The sequence below is a fragment of the Equus asinus genome, chromosome 3 (genome assembly GCF_041296235.1).
Source record: "Equus asinus isolate D_3611 breed Donkey chromosome 3, EquAss-T2T_v2, whole genome shotgun sequence".
Taxonomy (NCBI): Eukaryota; Metazoa; Chordata; class Mammalia; order Perissodactyla; family Equidae; genus Equus; species Equus asinus.
Window position 1 is genome coordinate 144,193,266 of NC_091792.1, and position 27,236 is coordinate 144,220,501.

General features: G+C 38.1%; 1 protein-coding gene across 1 annotated transcript in view; it reads right to left on the reverse strand.

Annotated features, from left to right (window-relative positions):
- LOC106829631 (cytosolic beta-glucosidase) overlaps nt 1-27,236 on the reverse strand; it is a 104,641-nt gene that overhangs the window by 69,580 nt on the left and 7,825 nt on the right. The gene's annotated exons all lie outside the window — the stretch shown is intronic.

Consider the following 27,236-nt stretch of genomic DNA (forward strand, 5'->3'; position numbering starts at 1 on the left):
TTTCATGGTTCATTATCTGAAGATGTCCCAGCTGGTAAACAGAGGCACGCCCCAGCTTATGAATGTCTGAGTTGAAAATATCTCCTCCTTGTAAACATTTCTCCTAGCCTTGACTGACATGCCTTGTCCTTGATGTGCATGATGGGGTCTTGGAAACTTATCTTTGGCCCTCTACACTTGAGCATTATTCTCCTGTTATCTGACGATGGGGATTGTGATGGCAATTATTGTGGGGAGGTGCTAGTTTCTGCCATTGCTGACATGGTAATGGTATCCTATAGTCATTCATTCATACCTCCATTAATTCAACAAATGTTATGTGTCAGGCTCTGTGCTGAGCACAGGGGATACCAGGATGAACTCTGCTGTGCTTTCTGATCTTGGAGAACTTAGTTATAGGCAATTGCAAGACAGCCACTGTAAAAGCCCTTGCAAGAAAACCAGGGAGGGGTGTTTATCCAGATGTGGGCCAGAGTCAGAGGTCTCTTACAGAAGTGACTTCTAGACAGAAACCTAAAGAAAAAGTTGGATCATCAAGGTGAATTGCTGGGAAGTAGGGAGTGAGGGGGATAGAGAAAAGAAGAGCTAGGATCCTATTAACCCAGAGGTAAGAGACAGTGTTGCACATTAGAGGAACAGAAAATAAAAATCGCATTAGATTTGGAATATCTGTTCACATAGAAATTTTGTTTCAAATAGTAGTTAGAATCCATTTTATGGTATAAAGGATTAATTTTAAAAATCTCCTAACTCCCTAATTCCTCTTCTAGGTACATACCATGGAGAAACACTAATATATTTTCACAAAGAGATTACGTATATGAGATTATTGAGAAAGAGATGTCTATAGTAACAAAATCCTGGAAACACTTTACATCCTATCAACAATAGAACGGATAATTAATTTGAAGCATATCCATAGAGAGGAAACACCAATCAACGGTTAAAGTGAATGAATCAGAGCACAGATAACCCTCTGCTATGGTCTGAATGTTTGTGTACCCCAAAATTCGTATGTTGAAATCCTAATGCCCAGTGTGATGTTATTAGGAGGTGGGGCCTTTGGGAGGTGCTTAGGTCATGGGAGTAGAACCCTCAAGAATGAGAGCAGCACTCTTATAAGGGAGACCCCACAGAGCTCCCCAGCCCCTTCGCCATGTAAGGATACAACAAGAAGTCTGTGATGGAGAAGAGGGCCTCACTTGGCCACGCTAGCACTCTGATCTCTGACTTCCAGCCTCCAGAACTGTGAGAAAAAAATGTTTGTTGTTTGTAAGCCACTCAGTTTGTGGTTGTGTTATAGCAGTCCAAATGGACTAAGACACCCTGAAAACTATAATGTTAAACAACAACACAAAATCAAGATTCAAAAGAATGTATACAAGGATGAACAAGGGAGCACAGAAGATGTTTAGGGCAGTGAAACTATTCTGTATGATACTGTTGTGGTGGATACATGTCATTATACATATGTCAAAACCCATAAACTATGAGCTTGAGTTAATAACATATCGATATTCATTCATCCATCGTAACATATATGCCACACTAATGCAAGATATTAATAGAAGAGGAAACTGAAGGAATGGATTATATAATAACTATACTTTCTGCTCAATTTTTCTGTAAACCTAAAATTTCTCTAAAATATAAAGTCTACTAATTTAAAAAAGAATATGTATCTAATATGTTTATCATGTTTTGTGTATTTAAAAATATGTAAAACAATCCATGGTTCTTCTGAACATATAGATATGAGGTAAACATATGGCAACACGCCTGGGAATAATAAAATTAGGCTAATGGTTACCTTTGGGGAGAAAAAGGGGGGAAATGGAACCAGAGAGGAGTATACGGTGTCTGTGATTGCATCTCATGTTTCATTTCTTAAACTGGGTAAAATGTGTGTGGAGGGACTGTTTATTATTATTGTTATTATTACTCAAAGTCCTTCTTATATGCATAAAATATTTCATAGTGATTTTTATATAAGAAAGGAGGTCACAGCTGGAGTAAAGTAGACTACGGCAATTATAGGAAGGTCTCTAAGGTCCTCATTCAGCATCTACTTACTCGTATTTTGTGCACAATTCTAACAGGATTAAATATAGTCACTAGTCCAACAAAAAGGCAGCATAAGCAATAAGTTATGGGAAGGAATCATGGAGAGATGGGAGAGACTGCTGAAAGGATAAGCTGTGACAAAGCAAACATGACCACTGATACCAAGGTAAGATACTACATACCTATACAAAGAAGTCGTGCATGTTAAAAAGTATTGTGCTCTGGAGCAATGTAACATAGTGGCAAAAAGGTTTATATATTCCAATGGCTCGCAAATTATATCTATATATATGTGGTTTAGAGGCATGGAGGAAAAAGAATTCTGGTGTTCAATCTTAGAATAAAACAGGCATGAACACTAAAACACAATTTTGGTCAAGTACGGTGCTCATAGTTTCAGATAATGTTTAATAAATGGAGAAGTTTGATCCCAGAGAACTTAGGCAGTGATGTGCTAGTAAATAGTAACTGGCTATATGTTTAAAAATATATATATATACTTATATGTGTACACATGTTTGTTATAAATTTTATTGATATAAGGGATTTGTAATATACAATTTCCAAATAATAACATGCAACGCTCTTTCTGTAAATTCCATATGGCCAATTGATCCTCATAGAACTCTCTTTTAGATTTTTGCCAAACTTTTATTTTAGTAGCCGACCTACACTTGCAACCTGACAAATGTGTGTAGTTCTCACATGAATGTTGGCTGATATTTTTGCTAAAGTTAAAAGGCAAGATGAAAGGAAAACAACCAAGATGTACCAGAATTTCACTGTTCATCAGGGACATGAGCCAGTTCTTTGCTGAAGTGGATAATAGTTTTCAAACACTGAAAGAATATTACCTTAAACGTTTTGTCCTACTCACGATCTAACAATTACAGACATGACACACTTTTAAGTTTAGTCTGCATTACTAACATTTTCTTTAACATTTTCTTAGACCTAGACAATTAACAAAACAATAAATCAAATACTGACTTGTAGCACTTGCCGATTTCTGTGGTGTAAATACTTCCATCACAGCTAATTTCAAGCAAACAATGAGATAGCACTGAAAACAGAGCTGTGAAAAGATAAGCAGTACTACACCATTATATAGTATTTTCTACAGATACAAGAAATGTAAATCACCTCAAGGGCATAGATAATAAAATGTAATAAAATAATTAAGAATTAATGATTTGGAGTATTTGTTACCTTTGTTTTTAAGATAAAGCACCTACTTGTAAGTTTCCATAATTTAATTTTTAATAATGGCTGTGTTTAAGAATCAACTCACAAAATTGCTGAAAATTTAACAACAGGCACTGGTGAGCCAGTACCAGCAGGCCTCACCACATCACCAATCAGAGACTTATCTAAATTTACACTGTTACCAAGTAGCAGAGCCGAGATGTGTATCCAGATCTGCCTGATCTTGAAGCCTAAGTCCTTCCACTGAACTGCACTTAGTAATAACGACTCTGAGTGATGAAGGAAGAGTCAACTGATGCCCATGCTACTCAATCTGTAAGGCTTAAGAAGGGCACACCACAATCCGTACATTTTGGGAGGCACTCCTTCTGTAGTGCCTAAAACAAATTTTGACAATTTTAAAAGGTAAATGTCGGTTAACAGAAAAATGTACTTATGTGAAGTAGCTCATTCTACATGTATACTAGCTAGATGAAGCATATCTAAGCAACATTATTTCTGTGAGAAACTACAGGGGCTGGCCCGGTGGTATAGTGGTTAAGTTCGCCAGCTCTGCTTTCATGGCCCGGGTTTGCCAGTTCGGATCGTGGGTGTGGACCTACACACTGCTCATCAAGCCATGCTGTGGCAGCATCCCATGTAGCAGAACTAGAATGACTTATATCTAGGATATACAACTATGTGCTGTGGCTTTGGGGAGGAAAAAAAAATGAAAGAGGAGGATTGGCAACAGATGTTAGCTCAGGGCCAATCTTCCTCACCAAAAAAAAGTGTACCTTAAAAAAAATTAGTTTGCATCTTAAAAAAAAAAGAGAGAAACTAGAATTTGAACTGAAAATTACCACTATCATAGAAATTTTGATTAAAAAAATATATAGTGGCTGGTACTTATTGACACCTTAATGTAAATTTTGCTGAATGAATGATATTAACTCACTTGTTCATTAGGGGTTTTCTCTGGCTGCAATTTTGTCCATGTTCTAAAAGTATAACTGTCCTTTTTGATGAACAAGACTACCATGTCCAGGTGGACTACATACCCTGAGCCATCCTTTAAACAGCTACAATTGCTGGATGAAACATAGGAAATATACTTCTAAATGCACCATTGATCTGGCAGGATGTTAGGTAACCCAAAAACAAAGTGAGAGAGGAAATTCACAGGCATAAGTGAGCAGTGAAGCAGGCTTTTGTCCTGAGAGCATCTGCCAACCCAGATGAACTAAGCTTTAATTTTAATGGCCTTGTGGGACAAGGAGAAAGGAGACAAAGTCACCAAAAGTGGGAGGTTCTTATATTGTTCAGAAGGAGACCTAAGATATGGACATTTTTATCTATTACATTTTTGTATCCAGGTCAAAATTTCTAGAGTAGGCACTTAAAGAAAAAAATGGAATTTATAAAAACATCCATAGGAAGGTCTATAGCAGGTTCTCTCTAAGCATTTTACATATATCAACCCTTCCCAATGATACAGTGAAGTAACTGCCATTATTATTCCCATTTTCAGATAGGGAAACTGAGAAATGAAGAGGGTAAGTAACTTGGCCAGATTAGTACACACTAAAGCTGAAATTCTAACTCAGACAGTTGATCTCCAGAGCTGATATTCTTGACCATTATGCCAGCTGGGGAAAACTAAATAAACCAAAAAGAGGGCAGGGAAAAATCAGAAAAATAAACATAGAAAGGGCAAGAAAAATAAAAGCATAAAATAAGATGGTAGGACAAGATACAAGTTATCACTCATAACAATATAAGTCAGTGGACTAAACTCCTCAAAAGACAAAGATTGTCAGACTAGATATAAAAAAAAAAACAATCCAGCCATACGCTCTTTACTGATACGCCTAAGACATAAGAATATAGAAAAATTGAAAGTCAAAATATGGAAAAAGATATCCCTGTCCCTTTGCCCCCCCCCAAAAAAGCAAAAGACCTCCAAGGAAAAACAGTATTACTGGAGATGATATGGGTCACTAAATAATGACAACACTCTTTTAAATATGTATGCACCTAAGAATCTGGTTCCAAAATATGTGTAGCAAAAATTGACACAACTAAAAACCAAAATTGACAAGTCCATCCCCATAATGGGAAATTTTAATTAACCTGGGTTCTATCAAACATTTAAAAAACAAAACTCTACTCTTGCACAAATTACTCCAGAAAATTAAAAAGGAAGAATTCCTCAACTCATTTTATGTGGGTGGAATGTTCTTGATTCCAAAACCAGAAAATAGCACTACAAAAAAGGAAAAATTATAAGCCAATCTCACTCATAAATACAGTTGTAAAAATAGGTAGAGATATGGAAGATTAAAAATATTTTTAATTAAATTTTTTTTTAATTTTAAAATTTAAATTGAACTTTAAGGATAAAAACTATAATGCCTGAGATGAAAGATACACTGAATGAGATTAATAGCAAATTGAACATTGTAGAAGAAAAGATTAGTGCACTTGAAGACATAGCAATAGAAACTTTCCAAAACGAAACACAGAAAGAAAAAAACTCAAAACATAAACAGAGGATCAGTGACCTATGGGACAACTTTAATCTGCTTAATATACATGAGATCGGAATCACCAAAGGAGAACAAAGGGAGGGGACATAAAAAATATTTGAAGAAATAATGGCTGAAAATTTTTTTAAATTGATGAAAACTATAAATCCATAGATCCAACTCAATGAACCCCAGGCACAAGACAAATGAAGAAAAATAAGCCAAACCACATCATAATCAAATTGCTCAAAACCAGTGATGAAGAGAAAAACATTAAAAGTTGCCAGAGGAAAAAGGTGTATAATTTTTCGTAAGATTTTATTTTTCCTTTTTCTCCCAAAGCCCCTCAGTGCATAGCTGTGTATTTTTAGTTGTGAGTCCTTCTACTTGTGGCAAGTGGGATGCCGCTTCAGCATGGCTTGATGAGCGGTGCCACATCCGCACCCATGATTCAAAGTGGCGAAACCCTGGGTCAGTGAAGCAGAGCGTGCAAACTCAACCACTCCACCACGGGGCCGGCCCCATGATATTTTGAAGAACAAATATAAGCACAGCAGATTTGTTGTCAAAAGACAATGCAAGCAGGACGACAATGGAATGACATCTTTAAAATAATGAAAGGGAAAAAAATCTGCCTAACTAGAATTCTATACCTGGAAAAAATGTTTCAAAAATGAATGCTTATGACTTTTTCACACGTACAAAAGTTCAAGGAATTCATCACCAGCAAACCCTCACTTCAAGAAATTAAGGAAAGTCCTTCAGGCAGATGGCAATGGACACCAGATGGAAGTATGGCTCTACACAAAGGAACAAAGAGCACCAGAAAAAGGAAACTATATAAGATTTTTTAAATTATTTAAATCTCTTTAATAGATAATTTATTGTTTAAAGAAAAATAATAACATATAGGTATAGGGGTTATAACATATATAGGTATAAAATTTATGACAACAGTAACACAAAAGCCAAGAAGGAAGAAACGGAAGTAGGCCATTGTAAGTCTTCGATTACACAGGAAGTGGTATAATACCACTTGAAGGTAGACCGTAACAAGTTAAAGATGTGTACTATAAATCCAACAGGAAACACTAAAATGACAAAACAAAGAGTTATAGCTAATAAGCCAGCAAAGAAAGCACAATGGAATCATAAAAAATAACCTGAAAAAGACAGAAAAAGAGGGAAGTGAGAATAAAAGACGGATGGAACAAACAGAAAACAAACAGCAAGATGGCAGATTTAAACCTAACCATATCAATAATATCATTAAATGCAAATGAATCTACACAACCCAACTAAAAGGCAGAGATTATCAGATTGGATAAAAACACGAAACTCAGCTCTCTACTGCCTACAAGAAATCCACTTTAAACATAAAGACAAAAGAAGGTTAAAAGTGACAAGATGAAAAAAATATACCATGCTAACACTAATCAAAGAAAACTGGAGTAGCTATATTAATACCAGTGTAGATTTCAGAGCAAGAATATTACCAGGTATAAGGAAAGTCATTTCATAACATTAAAGGAGTCAATTTATCAAGAGGACTTACAATCCTAAATGCTTATACACCTAATAACAGAGATTCAAAACACATGAAGCAAAAACTGATAGAACTGCAAAAACTAAGCAAATCCACAATTACATGAGGATATTTCAATTAAAAAGACTGACAAGACTGTAGAAAAAAGGACAAAAGACGTGAACAGTTCCTTCACAGAAGGAGAAACACATGGCTGGTAAACATTTTTAAAAATACAAGAGATCATTAAAAATCTGGGAAATGCAAATGGAAACCACAATGAGATACCATTCTACACCCACACAGTTGGCACAAATTTAAAAGTTGGGCAATATCAAGCCTTAGAGAAATTGTTGCATGGCAGGAATGTTTACACACCGCTGGTAGGAGAAAAATGTGCAAATATCTAGTAAAGTTGAGGAAACACATATACCAAAAGTCAGTAATTTACATATGAGCCTATACTCTGTTTCTACAAATGTGGACCAGTAGACATATATAGCCACGACTGCAGCAACAACAACAACAAAAACCACACTGAAATTATCTTTGTCAAGACAATGAATCAATGAATGAATAAATAAACCGTAGAATAATAACACACTGAAAGACTATGCAGGAATAAGAATGAGCTACAACTCTATAGATCAACATAAATAAATCTCTCAAATATAATATTGAGAAGGAAAAAGCAAGTTCTTAAAACAAGCGATATATTTCCAATTATATACAGTCTGCCCTCCACATGCCCGGTTCCTCATCCTTGGATTCAACCAACTGCAGATGGAAAGGCCTACATGATTACGTCTGTACTGAACGTGTACAGACTTTTTTTTCTTGTCATTATTCCCTAAACAAGACAGTATAACAACTATTTGCATAGCATTTACATTGTGGTAAGTATTATAAATGATCTAGAGATGATTTAAAGTATATGGGAGGATGCACATAGGTTATATGGAAATGCAACACCATTTTATATAAGGGACTTGAGCATCCACGGATTTTCATATATGCAGAGGTCCTGGAACCAATTCTGTGAGGATGCCAAGGGACGACTGTAATGTCCAAAACATATAAAACTAAATAATAAATTGTTTATTTATACATTCTCTTGTGCTAAAACCATAAAGAAAAGACAGGAATTAATAAATGCAAAATTCATTTTAGTAGACACCTCTGGACAGGGGGTAAAGAGACAATATTAGAGATGGGTCTTAGAAATATGACGAGTATGTGCATATCATTTTTATTTTTTATACTATACACACAAGTTATAAATATTATTTTATCTATTGTTTATCTAAAACACTAATTTCATAATACATTTCATTGTTCACAGTGAAGGCCATGTATTGAGTGCTAGCTCCCCGTCAGTCCTACACCAACAACGTACATTGGTCATCTCACTCTTTCCCTCACATAACTGTTAGAAGATGTTGTTTGTTGTTAAGGCCATGAAGTCGATCCTAGTGTCTAGCAACGCTGTGTACAGCAGAGGGGAACCCTCCTTGGTCTTTTTTTTTTTTTTAAGGTAACATCGGTTTAAAGCATTATATAAATTTCAAGTGTACATTATTATATTTCGATTTCTGTGTAGATTACATCATGTTCACCACCCAAAGACTAATTACCATCCATCACCAGACACATGTGCCTAATGACCTTTATCTCTCCTCCCTCCTCCCTTCCCCTCTGGTAACCACAAATCCACTCTCTGTCTCTATGTGTTTGTTTGTTGTTCTTTTTATCTTCTATTTATGAATAAGATCGTATGGTATTTGACTTTCTCCATTTGACTTATTTCACTTAGTATAATACCCTCAAAGTCCATCCAGGTTGCAAATGGCAAGATTTCATCTTTGTCTATAGTTGAGTAGTATTCTATTCTGTATATATACCACATATTCTTTATCCATTCATCCTTTGATGGGCACCTAGCTTGCGTCCAAGTCTTGGCTATTGTGAACAATGCTGCAATGAACATAGGGGTGCATGTATCTTTATGCATTCATGTTTTCATGTTCTTTGGATAAATACCCAGCAGTGGAATAGCTGGATCATATGGTAGTTCTATTCTTAAGTTTTTGAGAAATCTCCATACTGTTTTCCATAGTTGTTGCACCAATTTGCATACTCACCAGCAGTGTATGAGAATTTCTTTTTCTCCACATCCTCTCTAACACTTGTTATTTCTTGCCTTGTTATTTACAGCCATTCTGACAGGCGTGAGGTGATATCTCATTGTAGTTTTGATTAGCATTTCCCTGATAATTAGTGATATTGAACATCTTTTCAGGTACCTGTTGGCCATCTGTATACGTTCTTTGGGGAAATGTCTGTTCAGATCATTTTCCCATTTTTTAATTGGTCTGTTAGTTTTTTTGTTGTTGAGACATTTGAGTTCTTTATTTATTTTGAATATTAACCCCTTATCAGATATATGGTTTGCAAATATCTTCTCCCAATTGTTAGGCTGTCTTTTCGTTTTGTTGATGGTTTCCTTTGCTGTGCAGAAGCTTTTTAGTTTGATGTAGTCCCATTCGTTTATTTTTTCTGTTGTTTTCCTTGCCTGGTCAGACACAGTATTTGAAAAGATACTGCTAAGACCGACGTCAAAGAGCGTGTTTTCTTGTAGAAGTTTTATGGTTTCAGGTGTTACATTCAAGTCTTTAATCCATTTTGAGTTAATTTTTGTGCATGGCATAAGAATAATGGTCTACTTTCATTCTTTTGCATGTGGCTGTCCAGTTTTCCCAACACCATTTATTGAAGAGACTTTCCTTTCTCCTTTGTATGTTCTTGACTCTCTTGTCAAAAATTGGCTGTCCATAGATAAAGGTTTATTTCTGGGTTCCCAATTCTGTTCCATTGATCTATGTGTCCAGTTTTGTCCCAGTACCATGCTGTTTTGATTACTATAGCTCTGCAGTATATTTTGAAATCAGGGAGTGTGATACCTCCAGCTTTGTTCTTTTTCTCAGGGTTCCTTTGGCTATTTGGGGTCTTTTGTTGTTCCATACAAATTTTAGGATTCTTTGTTTTATTTCTGTGAAAAATGTCATTGGAACTTTGATAGGGATTGCATTAAATCTGTAGATTGCTTTAGGAAGTATGGACATTTTAACTATGTCAATTCTCCCAATCCAAGAACACGGAATATCTTTCCATTTCTTTGTGTCTTCTTCAATTTCTTTCAACAAAGTTTTACAGTTTTCAGTGTACAGGTCTTTCAGCTCTTTGGTTAAATTTATTCCTACATATTTTATTGTTGTTGTTGCAATTGTAAGTAGGATTATATTCTTAATTTCTCTTTCTGCTACTTCATTGTTAGTGTATAAAAATGCAACTGATTTTTCTATGTTGATTTTGTATCCTGCAACTTTACTGTATTCGTTTATTATTTCTAACAGTTTTTTGGTGAATTCTTTAGGGTTTTGTATATATAAAATCTTATCATCTGCACGTGGTGACAGTTTCGCTTCTTCCTTTCCAATTTGGATCTCTTTTATTTCTTTTTCTTGCCTCACTGTTCCGGCTAGGACTTCTAATACTATGTTAAATAAGAGTGGCAAAAGTGGGCATCCTCATCTGGCTCCTGTTATTAGAGGGATAGTTTTCAGTTTTTCTCCATTGAGTATGATATCAGCTGTGGGTTTGTAATATATGGTCTTTATTACGTTGAGGTACTTTCCTTCTATACCCATTTTATTCAGAGTTTTTTTATCTGCCTGGTCTTTTTGCACCAGCCTCTCATCTTCTGGTGTTATATCAGACAATGCTTCGCTGCTATTCTTAGGGTTTAATGACCAAATTTTCAGAAGTGGGTGGCTATATTTTTCTTCTTAGCCTGTCTTAGTCTGGAAGCTCTGTTGAAACCTGTCCACCATGAGTTACCCTGTAGATATTTGAAATAGTGGTGGCATAGCTTTCAGCATCACAGCAACACACAGCCACTGTAGCAAGACAGGTGGTGTGGTTCCCTGACCGGGGAACAAACCTGGGCCATGACATTGAGAGTATGGAAACCGAATCTTAACCACTAAACCACCATTAGAAGTTGTACTATTAATTATTACTGATAAGAACAAAAGGATAAAGATTGACTAACTTTCCCAAGATCACATAGCTAATAACTGTGAATATCAAAACATGACACACCAGTCCTACCCATATGTACATCAACAGGTTAAACTCCTTCAAGTTTTTTACTTATAACATAGGTGAGTCCTGGACAAAATGAATCTTTCTTTGTGAATTAATGTTTCATTCCACCTTCATACATTTCACAAATAATCATTGCATATCCACTTTCCTTTGAGAATCTCACAACCTAGTGGATATCAGACAAACTCTTAGACTACATTAAGATAAAAGTTATATGAAGATCATGTAAAAACGCTACAAGGAGGGTCAAGAAGCAAGCACTCAAGAATCACTTCTGTTATTGGGAGTTGGATAGACTTGCCCAAGAGAAAACGTTTAAGGCAGGTGTTGAAAGATGAGTAAGAGTTCTCACAGTGGCTCCAATGAGGGGAAAGCAAATGCATAATTCAGTGGCAATGCTGAGGGTGAACTGGAGAAAGAAGGAAAGAAGGGCCCAAAGACCAGTTAGCAGGTTATGGCAATATTTTTGGCAAGAAATGATAAGCTCCTGTGTTTTATTTTTTAGTGATTTGGAAGAAAATAACATTGTCTCTGAAATTCCCACCATATTATGACATAGAAGGAATTCCTGCAAAAATGTAGAATATTGATATTACCTACAAACCTAAATATCAAAGACTCCCAAAGCTGCAAAGTACAATGAAAAGAGTACAGGCGCTAAAACCAGGCATAGCTAACTTTAAGTCCTGTCTCTACCCCTTACTTGACTTCTCTGTAGGTAAAGTGGGAGGATAATAGCTACTTCATGGGGCTCTAGTAAAAATCAACTGAGTCAAAGCAAAAGTGAACGGCAGGGTACATGCAGATAGGATGTACTCAACCAGTGTTAGTTTCTTCCTCTTCTAGACTCAATGCAGTGAACACTAGCTACATTTACACAGAAAATAACCAGCTGCTTTTTTTCTTTCTTCCCTCTGTGGCCTGTTCTTGATATGCACGTGTAGGAAACATTCTGACTAGAAATATCTACAAACTCGCCCATGATTAAGAATCAAGCGTCTGGGCTGGTATGACTTAGTCTACAGGGCCCTTAGCTTCCTGACTGACAAGCCATCATTACAAACGGTGTCATGTCACTTTTACTTTTGTCTCGACAATGCCCTTTGAGAGGACATACACCTATATAGTCCTCAGTCCTCCACGCAGAGGAAATCATGTCAAGTAAAAATAAATAAATAAGTATGTATGTGTGTGTGTGTGTGTGTGTGTGTGTGTATACTCTTCCTTCAAAACCCAAAATGACATTACCACACGACCTCTTTTCGGAAGCACTCGCTGACTCCCACCGTAATCACGCCCTCTTCAGTGCACACATTGTACGATTGACACACATGTTGACTCATCTTGAAAAACATCTTTTGCCTCCTTTACACTTTGAGCTCTCTCAAGGCAGAGTCCAGTTTTCACTTGCTTATCTGTCTCTCCAGTAGGAAGAATGGTGTACAGAAATAGTAAGTGCTGAGTAAAATGCTTTTTGTGTGGGATGCTTAGCATAAAATAGAAATATTGATGTTTGCTATCTCATTGCTTCACAGAGATATGCAGAAGTTATCTTCATGTTTGTAAGTTATTGCAAGTTATTTACTCGAAGGTGAAATATGGTAAAAATTCAAGCAATTACCATTTATAAGTTATGACACGGTGTGCTTTCAGACAAAAATATTTGTTTATTTTTACAACTAACATGCAAGTGTACCAGACATAATTATTCTATGTGAAGCTCTGAGGTTGTGGTGAGCAAAGGTTCTCTGATCTAGAAGCACTGGTCCGTGCCCAGAGATAATTCAGAAGGGACAAGAATGCCCAAAGTAACAAGAAAACGACCATACTGCATGGAAATGCACTTCGCTATCATGTCACAGGAGGATGGACGGTTCCAGAAAAGATGTCTCCAAGAAAGAAAATAAAGGAACTGATAAAGCATCTGATGTGTTTGAACATGTCAAGAAGCAATTTACATTTCTGGCAGACAATGTGGGGAGGAATTAGTGAAAGAATCACAGAATAGGAACAACAGCAAAAAAGCCAATTATTAACTCTCAGGCAAGGCCAAAACTGTACAAGAAAAGCAGTTCAATCACAGGACGTTAGATGACTCAGTTGTGCACAATGGTTACATAAAACAGTGATCTAAAAACTGAATGGCAATTTAACAAAATTTGTTAAATAACCAAATAGGAAAAATGGAGAAGAGAAAGTTTGCTTTGTGAGTATGATGCTGTAAGCGGGCTTTAAAAAACTCATGTAACAGAAAGTTAATATGTTATATTTTAGATTAGAACATCAAATAATAGCTGTTTATGCATGCTATATAAACGCATAGAACTAAGTACCAGAAAAAGATAGTGAAAAGACTTAAAAGTATTGGCTTTGGGAAAAATAAATAAGTAGGTAGGAGTGACATAAAAGACATTTCTTTGTTGGGTGTTATAACTCTCACAGTACTATTTGAATTTTAAACTATGCACCTATGTTACTAAGGTAAGTTTAAAATTAAGCTAGAAAAATAAAGATAACCACAAGAGAAGAGAAATTGTATGCCTAGTCCCAAACCAGTGAGCACTGGTTCACGCTTAGGGGTGGCATGACCCCAGAAGGAGGCATGTGGAAATGTGCAGGTTGCTCTTGAATGTCCCAGTGACTGGGGTGCTACTGATGTCTAGTGGCAGGGCCAACAATGCGGTCCTGCCAAATGCAGGCCACACACAACCCAGAAATGGCCAGATCAAATACCGACAGCCCCTCCACTGGGAAACCCTGCACTAGATGGGAAAAAGAGTAAAGAAAAATATAATGTGGGGGAGGAGAAGAGAAGGGCAAAAAGCAAAGGGAACTATTGTATTAGAAAATATAAAATAATAATGTGGCAGAAAAATGTTGAAACATTGGTAACCATAAAAATCATAAATCCATTAAATACTCCTGTTTGAATAAAAGACAAGGTGAAGAAGAAAAAATATTTACCATGTAAATACTGATAAAAAATAAAGTAAATTTAGCAAATTAATATCTTATAAAAATGAATACAAAGAAAAAGCATTAAATGAGATAAAGAGAAATATTCTCATATTAACAAAGGCTACAGTTCACCTAAACTAAATAGTAACCATGAACTTTTGTGCATTTAACAATAGAGTTTTGAAATATATAAGAAAAAACTTGCCATAAAGGCAGGGATACACTGAAAACTCCACTAATATAGTGAGAGACTCTCAGAAATTGACTAAGAGAGAATTTGATTAGCATAGTTCACAAATTTATCCTCTTATAGACAGATGGCCATGTATGACTAAACACATGTGTATATACACATGACACACACACACATACAAAAGAGAGACAGAGATTGTTACTCAACGACAGAAAATTATTCAAACAGCCCTGAAGTATTCACAAATATAGAATTCATGCAGACTACCTTCTCTGACAATTAAACAAAAAAAGAGGAAAGAAGAAAGATTAACAACAAAAGAATAAGCCAATTTCTCCACTTGGTTTTAATTCTAACTAAATCTCGTCATAAACAGAAAATAGAAGCAGAATGACTTTTAAGGAAAGATACATCTTTAAAATTCTCTTAAGAAAAGGCAAAATCTGAAAACAAACATCTTTAATGCAGCTAAATGCTTTAAAACAGACTTTTCCTCAACAGATGGAGGCTGAGGTACGGGGCTGGATTCCTATAGGAGAGAGGAAGTGAGGAGCCGGAGCAGACAGTTTCACCAGCATCTAGGATACTAGGATACATAGACCCAGCAATGGGAAGGTCTCTGAAGAAGCCACAGACATGGCTGTGAGAAAAAGAATCAGCTCTAAAGATCTGCCCGAATCATAGGTTGTGAAACCACCTTGAGAACTTTCCTTTTTATTACCTTGCCTTCAACCAGGTCAGCAGCCTTGGTAAACAAGGGGAAATAAGTGAGGCAGGGGGGAAAGATGATGACCACATCCCCCCTCCAGTATAGCTAGGCAAGTGAATTAACCCTAAGTCAGATTTTGAGTTTTAACTATTTCACAGATTAATTATTCTAAATACCAAAATGAGACTGTGTTTTGCCAGTGAAAGTGGCTACATGTATCAGCCACGGTCCCAGCAGGAAACAGATGGCATTCAAACTGGGTAATCAAGGAAAGTTTCATAAAAGGACCTTTTACAATGGCGTGAGCAGGGTTTGGGGAAAGCAACAAGGCATGATGCAGTACCTGGGAGCTTGCAACAGCAGGAAGTCATTAGCACCCCGGAAGGGAATAGGGACAGAATCAGTTTCCAAATCCTGTAGAGAGTAGCAGCTTACAGAGGGCTGCCTGGCAGGAGAGGAGGCCTTTAGCGGAGGGACCCAGCCAACCCACTGCAATCCAGCAGGGAAGGTACTGGAAGAATAAATACCTCAGCTTCTCTCTCTCCTCCCACCTGGACTCTATCTCCTACTAATGCTTCCCATTGATCAAGTCCAAACCAAAGCCAAAGGAAAATGCCATACATATAGGTTGGCGGCCCAAGGCCAAGAGCAGGGAAAGGTGACAGTGGGCCTGGATGAGCAAAGAGAAAATATCCAGTACACAATAAGACCTCAGGCTACCAGAGAAACAGAGCCCACCTGCGTTTTCTCCTAAAGGGAAGGGAAGAGCTACCCCCACTAAGTCAGTGTGAAGGGACACTGGGAAAAAAACAGTTACTTCATGAGTGTGCCCTGAGTGTCCTACTTGTGGACTGTGCCGGTATAATGTATAACAGAACGTGATTATAATTTAACTACTGATTTAGTATTTTAGGGAAGTGATCAATTCTTCTAGGAATAAATAGTGAGAGGGAATATTTCAGTCCTGGCTCAGGGACGCGACCTTCTGGACCTCAACCCCGTATGTGTCGCATTGTTGTTTTCTGATGATAGTCATGTCTTTAGCTACAAAGACGTCTCAGGCTCCCTCTTCATTTACTTCTGTTCTGCGTAACATGTGACTTTTTGTCTTAACTGCTTTTGCCTCTTCTATTCTATTGCAATTATTCTTTTATCTTTCAATTAAGTCTCTTTGCATTCAGCCATTTATGCATCGAATCACTCTATCTAGTGAAAGACATTTTTCTCCGTCTTTGAAGGGAAACCTCGACTCTTCTTTTCATCCATAAGAGCATTGCATTAATCTCAACTGGCTTCAGCTTCTGATTGCTACTATGCTAATATGAGCCACGTTTGGAAGGATGGAACAGAATACTGGAAAAAGCATCTTGATAATAATAACAGCTATCTTTGATTAAGCCCTTACAATGGGCTTGGCACTTTGGCAAGCACTTTACATGTGCAGGGAAGGAAAAAAGTTTTCCTTGACCCTCTAAGGGTCCCTGGCTGAGTCTGAAAATTAGACTGACAAAGACAGATTAACGGGAGAAAAGCATACAAATGTATTTAACATAAGTGTTACATGATGTGGGAGCATTCATAAGGAAATGAAGACCCAAAGAAATGGTTAAACCTGAGTATTTTTACGCTAGGTTTGATGAAGAGTGGCTAGTCGTGGAGGAATATGATAGGTCAAGGAGTATGAGGCAAGTGCAGTAATTGGGGGATCCTTAGCAAGGCCCCCCAGTGTCCCTCTGTCTTCAGAGATGAGGAGGCTCCTTTTCCCCGGGTATAGCGAGGGCAACTCTCACAGGAGGGTTTTATGACCTGTTTCCAAGGGGAAAGTCAGAGTCACCTTCCTGTTCCTCCACTGTCTCAAACTCCTTCCAATCCCGAGGTGCCATATATTGAGATAGCGTCTCCTGAAGCCCATCATATGCTTCATACCTTCTGATTCTACCCCTCTTAAACATGAGGAATCGAAGGTTTCCTTGAGTTTAAGGATTTAGAGATTACAGCGATGGTAACTAGTAAAATTAAAACTGTTAAGTATAACTGAACAGACCATGCTCTTGACTGCATTCTGTGGCTTTTCAATTCATATTTTCCACATGCTAATTTATCTCAACGCCTTATTATCACTGTGACCTCAGAGAACTCACTCCTCCCCTCTATGCCTCAGTTTCCTTATCTGCAAAGGAATGATAATAACCCCTGGGTCTTCCTATTTGGCAGAGTGGTTGAGAACATTTATTGGATGCCTTACTGAGTTGATGCGTTTAAAATTGACTTGTCAGGGGCAGTGTATAGTTGCTGTTGTTAGCACACAGTTTTTGTACCTACGACTCTAGGCTCTCTCCTGTAAGAAGAGACCTCAGAGTCACTAGCTCCTTTAGGAACCCACGTTGTCTTCCCAGCTCCTGGAGGACTACAGTCCTGGTTCTCTTTTCTGGCCTAGCTGACTGCCTGGCCGCATCAGCTCTCCAGGCCAGTGACCACTCAGACCTGTTGGGTGTGCCCAGAGAATCCTGCCCACACAGCGATGTGGTTTCTCGGATGCCTGCATTCGGTCGTCACTCTGGCCTCTCAGCAGCTCAAGAAGAGCATTCATCCTGTTCCAGAACTTTTGGACAGGAAGAAATGGCTCCTGGATAAAATACACTGTAAAAGCTGTCCCCTAGGAGCAAGTATTTTTCTCACTGGCCTTCTTTCTGTTTCTCTTAAAAAAATAATAATAAAGTTCTCTTATTTTATAACTATGGGATAAGGGATCAAACATCAGTGCTTAAAATGCAAAAGGTGCCCTACATTCAAACTGCTGTGGCTTAGAAGAAACATCCTTCGCAACATATAAATCCTTTAACTCTTTCCTGCCTCTGCTGCATGAAAATTACAAACAGAACCATGCTATTAATCTGTGACTTCCTAGTGACATGATGTGAGACATAAAATATCCCAAGAAACCTCAATTCCTGAGGATTTGCCTGGCCTGATTCCAGAAGCAAATGAACCCAAGAAGTTTTTTTTTCTTTTGGTGAGGAGGATTGGCCCTGAGCTAACATCTGTTGCCAATCTTCCACTTTTTGCTTGAGGAAGATTGTCACTGAGATAACATTGGTGCCAGTCTTCCCCTACTTTGTATGTGGGATGCCACCACAGCATGGCTTCATGAGGAGTGTGTAGGTCTGTGCCCAGGATCCAAACCCACGAACCCCAGGCAGTCGAAGTAGGGTGAGCAAACGTAACCACCATGCCAACAGGCCAGCCCCAACCCAAGAATTTTATAAACACTAACTCAATTCTTGTTATTTTTTTATTAACCAGAAATCACAGATTTTCATTGGACAAGCAAAAAAATGGCCTCCCTAAATCCACTTTTTGAATTGGGCCAGGTAAATCAATTCTTTTTGTCAGTTAAATTCAAACCTCTTATTTTAATTAATCCCATTTTGATATATTTTCTAGAATAAATAAATAAACCTGGAATTTGTGAAAATGGGCTAATGGCATCCTTTTATGACTAATAAAAATCAGAAGCTTCAGAGTCAGCTGGATCTTTGTTTTGTCAACAAAGCTTATGGATCATATGATGCTGCAGATACTGAGGCAGGACTCAGCGACTGGATCCTACTTTCCATTTCCCAAGCGGAGTGAGAAGAGCTGGCAGTGGGTGCAGTGGAGAACTTGACCTGAAGAGACGGGGGTCATATCCAGACATTAGCACTTAAAGGATGTCTAACAGTGCAAGAACCCCTGACAACCTCTCTAAGCAGAAATATGGGTTTATTTTTTTTTTCTGTAATTAAAAAAAGAATTCTAGAACTCCCACATACTAATTCACCCTGGACAACTTAACTTCTTTGAGTCTGTGTCCTCATCTGTAAAAAGGGAATAATTATATAGGAAGTATGTAAAATGTCTGGCATGGTGGCAAATAGCAGTTGTTACAAAGGGCACCTATTGTTGTTGTTGCTATTATTCCTGTCATTCCCAAGATAACAAGCTTTTTCTATACGTGATTTTGTTTTTGTACATCTCATTAGACTTGCTAAGGTATATTTAGATTCATGCAATATATCCAAACACATTTAATGGCAGGCTATGTCATAAAGCAACTCTGCTATAGTTGCTCTTTTAGAAAAATGCTGTTCAGAATCAATGTCTCATAGACATTAAAAGCCCAACTTGAGGTATTATTGAGTCATAGTCCATTGCCTGAGGAGACTAGAACCATCCATCCCCCACAGACAGGTCTACAGCTGGTACCTACGGGTCTTGCTAAATCTGTATGTGATCTAGGTGTTGTATACTTGAAATGGTTAATTACGAGAGTAGGGGAATCTGAAATGTCACAGCAAGTTCTTCTTGGCCCACTGTCACGTTTCATGAATTCCTGTGCTGAACCCATTTGAATGAAGCAGTGACCCAATCCAAGCAAATTGCTTCTGTGCCTCTATCTCCTGTCACCTATTTATGTCCCAATACATCTGCATTGCGTGGCTCAGTAAGATCCATTAAGTCCTTGGGCAGTGTTTATGGCTAATTTTTTTCTTTTTTCTGTGAGGCTCAGATTTCTCACAACAAAGTGAGAGAAAACTATTGTGCAGACAGTGGTAAAACACTTTTGAAAAGAAAGGATAAAGAGAAGCATAAGATATGCAATTTTGGTCTGGGAATTCTCAGAGCCACCTTGTGGGTGAGAGATAATCATTTCTTGTAGGTTTTAGGAAAAGATATAATTTACCTTTATTTGCAGACACAAAACTCCAAGAAAACATTACTTGCTGTCAATGCCTCTGGCTTTAAAAATATTTATGAGATTGAAATAGTTACCTGGAGGCAGACATTTCATTTCAATGTCATAGGTCAGGCACATTGGCTAACACCCCAGATAATATTGATGTACTTTCAAAATTTAAAATAATGTTTATACCATTTATTTATTCATTCATATATAGAGCACCCATCCTGAAGTATCTGGAACACTGAACAAGGTTTACATAAATCTGACTGTTTTTTCCTCTGGGCCATTTGGCTCAGTCTGGTAGACCATAAATATTCAATAATACTTTACAATGACAAAGCATCTTTTATGCAAACATCTCTAAGCACATTATTCACCAATATTACAATCTCCTTTTTAACCTACAGGTAAAGTCACAGAAACTAATTGACTTTCTTCAAGGTCCCACCACAGATTGTTTATTTTGTGGATTAGAGTCCAGGTGTCCTGCTCCTTGCTATAACTAAAGGGAGAAACAAAGAAACACACACATTCTTTTGGTGCTTAAGCCGATGACCTACACTAAATATTTCTAAATTGAATCTATTAGGCAAAACGTCCTCCTTAAAGATGTTAAATGTTGTGATGCATCCAACTGAATTTTATAACTTTTGTTCCAATTTACCCAAGGCCGGTTACCATTTTCAGAGCCCCCAGAATGACCTATTTTAATTGAATCCTGTTACAAACACTTAAACTTTCACTCTTTATCAAATCAGCTTTCTAAATAGAAACTAAAGTTGGAGTAGAGAAATAAAACTTTTCACGGAAAGGTCCAGTTGAAGCAACAGCACGGCTGTACCAAAACCGTCAAGCGGAGTGAAAAACTGGGAATTACTGTGAGATTCGGGCAAGTCTCAAACAGCGCAGGTCGCCCAAGCAAAAGGAAATATTCTAAATTCTTTATTTCATCTCTTCTCACAAATGTTAAAGTAATGCAGGTTAAATATAGAAAATTAGTAAAATACCAAAAAAGTGAGAAGATTTTTTAAATCATTCACAACTGAGGGGGCTGTAAGAACACACTTCACAAACCCCCAACATCAGGGAGTATAATTGACTGAGGGCCCCAGCTGCTGAGCCCCAAAATCCATCACGTGGATTGACGGGCTGGAGTTTGCACTGAGGCCACACTTCTCCCGGCTGATCCCAGCCAGTGCTGAGTGTGGCAAGGCAACTGTGACAAGCCTGTACCTAGAAGATGTGGGACTCTTCTGACAGACAATTTTGGATCGAAGACCTTGCTGAACTTTCCTTTGAACTATACTGCAGTCGAAATGCTTCACTCAAACTTTGTTCCTTCCTTCCCTCCCCCTTTCACTCATCAGACCTGTATCCCAGCCTCTCCTGGCCCCCTCTCCAGTTTCTGTCGTGGGCATTTCCCCTAACAAACATTTCGCATGTTCAATACCATCCTGGCATCTGCTTCTTGGAGGACCCAGACTAACGTACCACCTGATGATGATGATGGTGATGGTGATGGGACTGATGATAAGGATAGTGGTGGTCATGATGGTAGTGAGGATAATGATGTTAAGGGTTAAGATTTATTAAGTTTTTTAAAAATTGCCAGACCCTGTGCTAAGAGACCGCCTAAAGTATTTCATGTACTATTCCCAGTAACCTCCAAAAGGTAAATAATACTCACCTGAGGGAAGTAAATCTTAAAGAAGTAACCAAAACAAGACCATATTGCTTGTGAAAGTCAAAGTTGAACACTTGTTTTTCCTAAGCCAGTAAGCATAGAAGCACTGGTGCCAGTAGCTTGTACATTATATTACCTCTCTGTATTCACATTTTGCAGCATAATCTTCCAGTCCTTTTTCTGGATAGTTATTGCATAGTTATAATTACACTCAATGAAGGTAATAAGTAAAGTCTTTTCAATAAGAAATAGAGTTTTTACTTGAACTTTTTGCTTCCTTTAAAATTTGCACAGTTATCTATTTCACTTTGGTTGTATAGACCTGATCCAATCATTCAAATACAAATAGTTTACTTATTCAAGTATTCTCCATATTTGTATCATATATATGAAGAGCCACTAAATTAACTCTGTGTAGTCGGGGGAATTTTTCCAAGCCATAAAAACAAACAAAGGTCAAGCAAATCAGCCAAGGCCAAGTCACTTAGACAATTGGGAGCATTAAAACATCCAAAATAACAATACCCAGTCTCCACTTTTAGAATTTATTGACACTATTAAAGAGAGCACTTAATAACAGACTAATAGGCTTTTTCTAAACAAAACAATTGGTACAATGAAAAGCACTTAAAAAGATTTATCTCTCATAAGCGTCTTTCTAAGAAAGAACACCGACTTGGAACTTGCAGCAGCTTGCTAATTCAAGAACAGAACTTTATGATGGCAGCAAATGCCATTTAGAATTATTTGAGGTTCCTTTGACTCATAAACGAATTGACTTTCCTCAAGGTCCCCCAGGAATCACCGAGTCAGACTTCAGTCTTGGCAGATTTCTGCTGATGTCTCAAAACAACTCCCTGAATACAGAGTTTTCCAGACTTTCCATGTTAAAGACTGATTGCGGTAGCCACAAATAGTTTCTACGGTATGCCAATTGGCAGTATAAAGGGGTGTACTATCAGGAACCTCCCTAAAAGAGCCTTTCAAAATAAATATGTGATTCTAATAAGAAGAGCATGCTTGTCTTGCAATTACAAGTTTAAGACAAGTTACCAACATACTGCCTCCCAAAGAAGTTGCCCCTCTGAAACTCCCTCCTACGTGGATAGGAAAGCTTGCTGTTGTCCTCTCTGGCACTTCAATTTGTCCCATCATTGAACTTCCACTTCTACTGGAATTTGGATGGGGTCTGAGCAAGAATTGTGGTGCAACGCATATTACAACTGCTTCAATTTTGTGGAAGTTGTGAAGACCCACTTTCCAACTTTCGCCAACCCAGCAAAAACCTTTACTCTGACTTTTAAATGGACAAGAAACCAAATCCCCAAATGTTTGCTTAGCCTGGGAAAATCTGCCACCTCTGCAACTCCCTGCCTGAATATTACAACTCAGAAGGTGAAACCACACATTGTCAGCACCACTCCTTTTGGCTGTGAGTTCCACACTGCTTTTTGTTACTTTGTTTCTTGTGAGCCTTATCACATCACACTCCCCTTTGTCACTAATGAGTTGTGCAACATGGATCATGTCAGTTCATCTCTCCAGGCTCTACAAAATAAGGAATGTACATTGATGTTTTAAGAATCATGTACCCTGGAGAGGAGTCAAAAGTAGCCATGTGGGGGAGAAGCATAAAGAAGGGAGGGGGTGGCCCCACGGCCGTGGCTGTGACTGAGTGGTTGAGTTTGCACGCTCCCCTTCAGCAGCCTTAGGTTTCACGATTTGGATCCTGGGCACCAACCTAGCACCACTCATCAAGCCATGGTGAGGCGGTGTCCCACGTAGCAAAGCCAGAAGGACCTACAACTAGAATATACGACTACGTACTGGCGGGCTTTGGGGAGAAGAAGAAAACAAAACAAAACAAACAAACAAAAAATAACAAAGATCATCAACAGATGTTAGCTCAGGGCCAATCTTTAAAAAGTAAAGAAAGAAAGAAAGAAGGGAATGCTGGACAGAGAGGCACAAGCTCTCCCGCCCTTCCCTTCAACCAGAGACGCTCCATCTGTGTCTGTTTTATTAGAGTTCTGAGTTAGATTTTCCTTGAAAACCTAGTTCTGCTGCATTAAAAAAAATGTTTTAAAACCACCGGACTAGAAGTCTTCTAAAGTTCTTTCTAGCCATTCTAATATTCTGAAAGAATGTCAGTTCGAGGTGGGCTCCTTCTGTGTCTTTTGAATTCCTCTACAGCACTTAATCTGAACTTTCCAACCTTTGCTCCTGTATCTGTGTCCCTCTATAACCCTATTTCAAGCATTCTCTTCCATTATGACTTCAGCTATCCGCTATACACTGGTGACTGCCAGCAAATCCAATGTGAAATGGAGATGTGAATTTCCAGTCACCTCCCAGGGATTTCCATTTAAATACCCTAAGGGAGCCTCAAACCCAAATTGAGCCTGTTATATTTCTACTACACAAACTCCAAAGCTGCTCCTTCTCCAGTGTATTTTATTTCAATTCATAGCCTCATCAGCCAGCCAGTTACCTAAACTACAATCTCAAGTCACCTTAGTCTTCCTTCTATTTCCGTCATGCCCTGCATTGCATTCATGTACATTTCCTTTTGGTTCTCCCTCAAAGATGTCTGTTTACACTCTTTTCTCCAGTCTGTCCCCTCTACATCAATTCAGATCTTCATCATCATCTGCCTTATCTATTGCAATAGCCTAGCAACTACCCCAAGCTTCCGCGTCTCCTTCCTTCAGTTCATCCTCCACACTGCAGTCAAGTCTTCTGATGCACAACGTGATCATATTACTCCCTTTGCTTAAGAGTATTTTATGGCTGTGAAGAACATATTGCATGTGATTCTAATACCAACTCCTTATCCTGGTACCTTATGTACATCACAATACAGACCCTAGAGAACAGAGACTGTGGCAGGCTTTCTCCAAGTATGAGCCATCTGCAACACAATCATCCACAGCACCTATAAAAAATGTAAATTCCTGGGCCACATCTGTAAATGCTGGTATTATATAGCCTGGTATGAAGCCCCAAATCTACATTTTAACAAGAGCTCCAGGTGATTCTTATACAATCTAAATTATTAGAATTCTAAATCATTTCTACTGTACCAAATGTGACTATACCATTCCCCAAATACAATGGAAGTAGCCATACTTTGGTGCCTTGGCTCAAAATACTTTCTCTGCTGATATGCCCTTCCTATGCCTTTCCCTGAAAACACAAAAAATCAAACTTCTCACCCAACTTAGATGCCCATACAATCCCCCCAATATTATTCTTGAATCCCCACCCCTCCCACTCATGCTTAGATAGCATTTCATTTGTTCTGCAGTTAGAGTTGTCACATCATATCATAGTCAACTATATGCCTCTCTCCTGCCCTAGACTGTTGGATTCAAATGATCATTTTATTTATCTTTTATACCCCAGGCTCTAGTATCCACAGTAAATAAATGTCTAACTGAGATGAACTACATAGTAGTAATTCCAATAAATATTCATTCAATTTAATTATTAATTCATGCCATGGGACCCAAGTACAACACAGAGACTGACCTTTTCTCAACCTTCTTGCGTAATTTCTCTCTATCCAAGAGAAAAGTCACCATCCAACAGCAAGCCAACCATATCATAGTTTTAGTATGCTTGTATCTGGTCTTTATTTGAACCACAGAGAGTATACTAGGATGACCCTGGAAGATGTTTGGCCAAGCCATATAATATCTATTCTGAGAACTCCTCAGTTCTCCCTTCATCAAATCAGTTGGGCAACAAGAATATATTGTTTGCCTACATTCACCAAGTTCCTGGCATTACAAAGAACAAGAGGATGCAAGACAGTCTCATCACCTCCATCCCCAGGTCTTGCTCTTCACACAAACACAATAGGCAATGGCCGAAGCCCCTTTGCAATGTTTCACCCTGGGAAAGAGTCTTAGTCTCCCAGATTCTGTTACGGAGTGGCTGATGCGTATCTCTAAACTGTGCCTGCAATCTAGACCTGGATAATAATTTATAAGGTATATGAGGTAATGGACCATCGAGAGAAAATGTTGCTCTTTCAAAGATCCCCAAGTATGCATCTGTATGATAGACTACAATGACTCGAAAAGATTATTGTCTTTAGAGTAAATAATGCGCTTTTTCCCCCAAGTCTCAAAGCCTGTATTTAAATGATTATTCATGGGTGTTGTGGGAGACTTTAAGCCTTAGCTTGGCAATTCCCAACATAAAAGTCAGTAATGTTTCAAACACTTTGTTTATGAGTCACCTGCCCAGAAACTCACCATTGCCTCTTACATTATGTTCCAAATTCCCAGGCCAACTCCCCAAATCTATTTATCTCATTACACACCTGAAGGGTATACAGTGACACCTACACCTATTTACAACATTGTTCCTTTGAGAATTTGTCCTCTAAATTCCCAGTCAATTGACATGTGAACACGTTTCTCCCTGCATTTGGGGACGTATGGGGAAAGATGAGAGGATGAAAATGAGAAGTGAAAGAGATCAGATATTCCCAGGAATCAGAATCCTGTTATCTTACACATACATTCCCAAAATGCCCTTCTCTACATGATTATTGCTCATTAGGGACAAACAATTATAGCCTCCACTATCAAGAGAGAGATTTTCAGGGGCTGGCCCCGTGGCCGAGTGGTTAAGTTTGCGTGCTCCGCTGCAGGCGGCCCAGTGTTTCGTTGGTTCGAATCCTGGGCGCGGACATGGCACTGCTCATCAAACCACGCTGAGGCAGCGTCCCACGTGCCACAACTAGAAGGACCCACAACGAAGAATATATAACTATGTACCTGGGGGCTTTGGGGAGAAAAAGGAAAAAAAAATAAAATCTTTAAAAAAAAAAAGAGAGAGAGATTTTCAGAATGTGCAGTGACTCCTACCCTCTCCTTTCCACGTAGTTGAAACATAAATATGATTATAATAATATTTTACATTGAATCTGAAACTGTCCAACCTCTTTAGCCTTTCAAATTTTCTCCTCTTTTAAGTACATATTGTAATTAGTATACATTTTAAATCGTTTTAAATGGATACATATCAGAGGAAATATTTTCCTATTTTGAATCAACTTAAAACCAAATAAGTTTACAGTTTCAAAATATAAAATAAGCCCTTTGAGATTAAAAAAAAGGAAACCTAGCTTGTTTTTTTTCCTATTATTAAAATGTAAAGGATTTTTTAAATCTCATTTATTGTGTCAATTGGTTCTGCTTAACATTCTTCAGCCCAGTCCACTCTCAATTATCCATGCTAAGGAAGGGGGATCAGTGGCCTGGATAATCTAAAACAGCAGACAATTTTAAAAGCCCTTGTATTTGGCCTGGGCATACTTTAGAATCAAACTCTGATTATCCACACTAATGAAAGGAAGAGCAGCCACCTTGAGAAAGATCCGAAGCCAATAAGATTTGCTCAGCTGGTTTAGGGCACCTCAAGGAGGCCCACAGAGCACAGTAGAAAGAAAACAACAGGGTCCCAGCTGCTGCCAGTGACAACCACC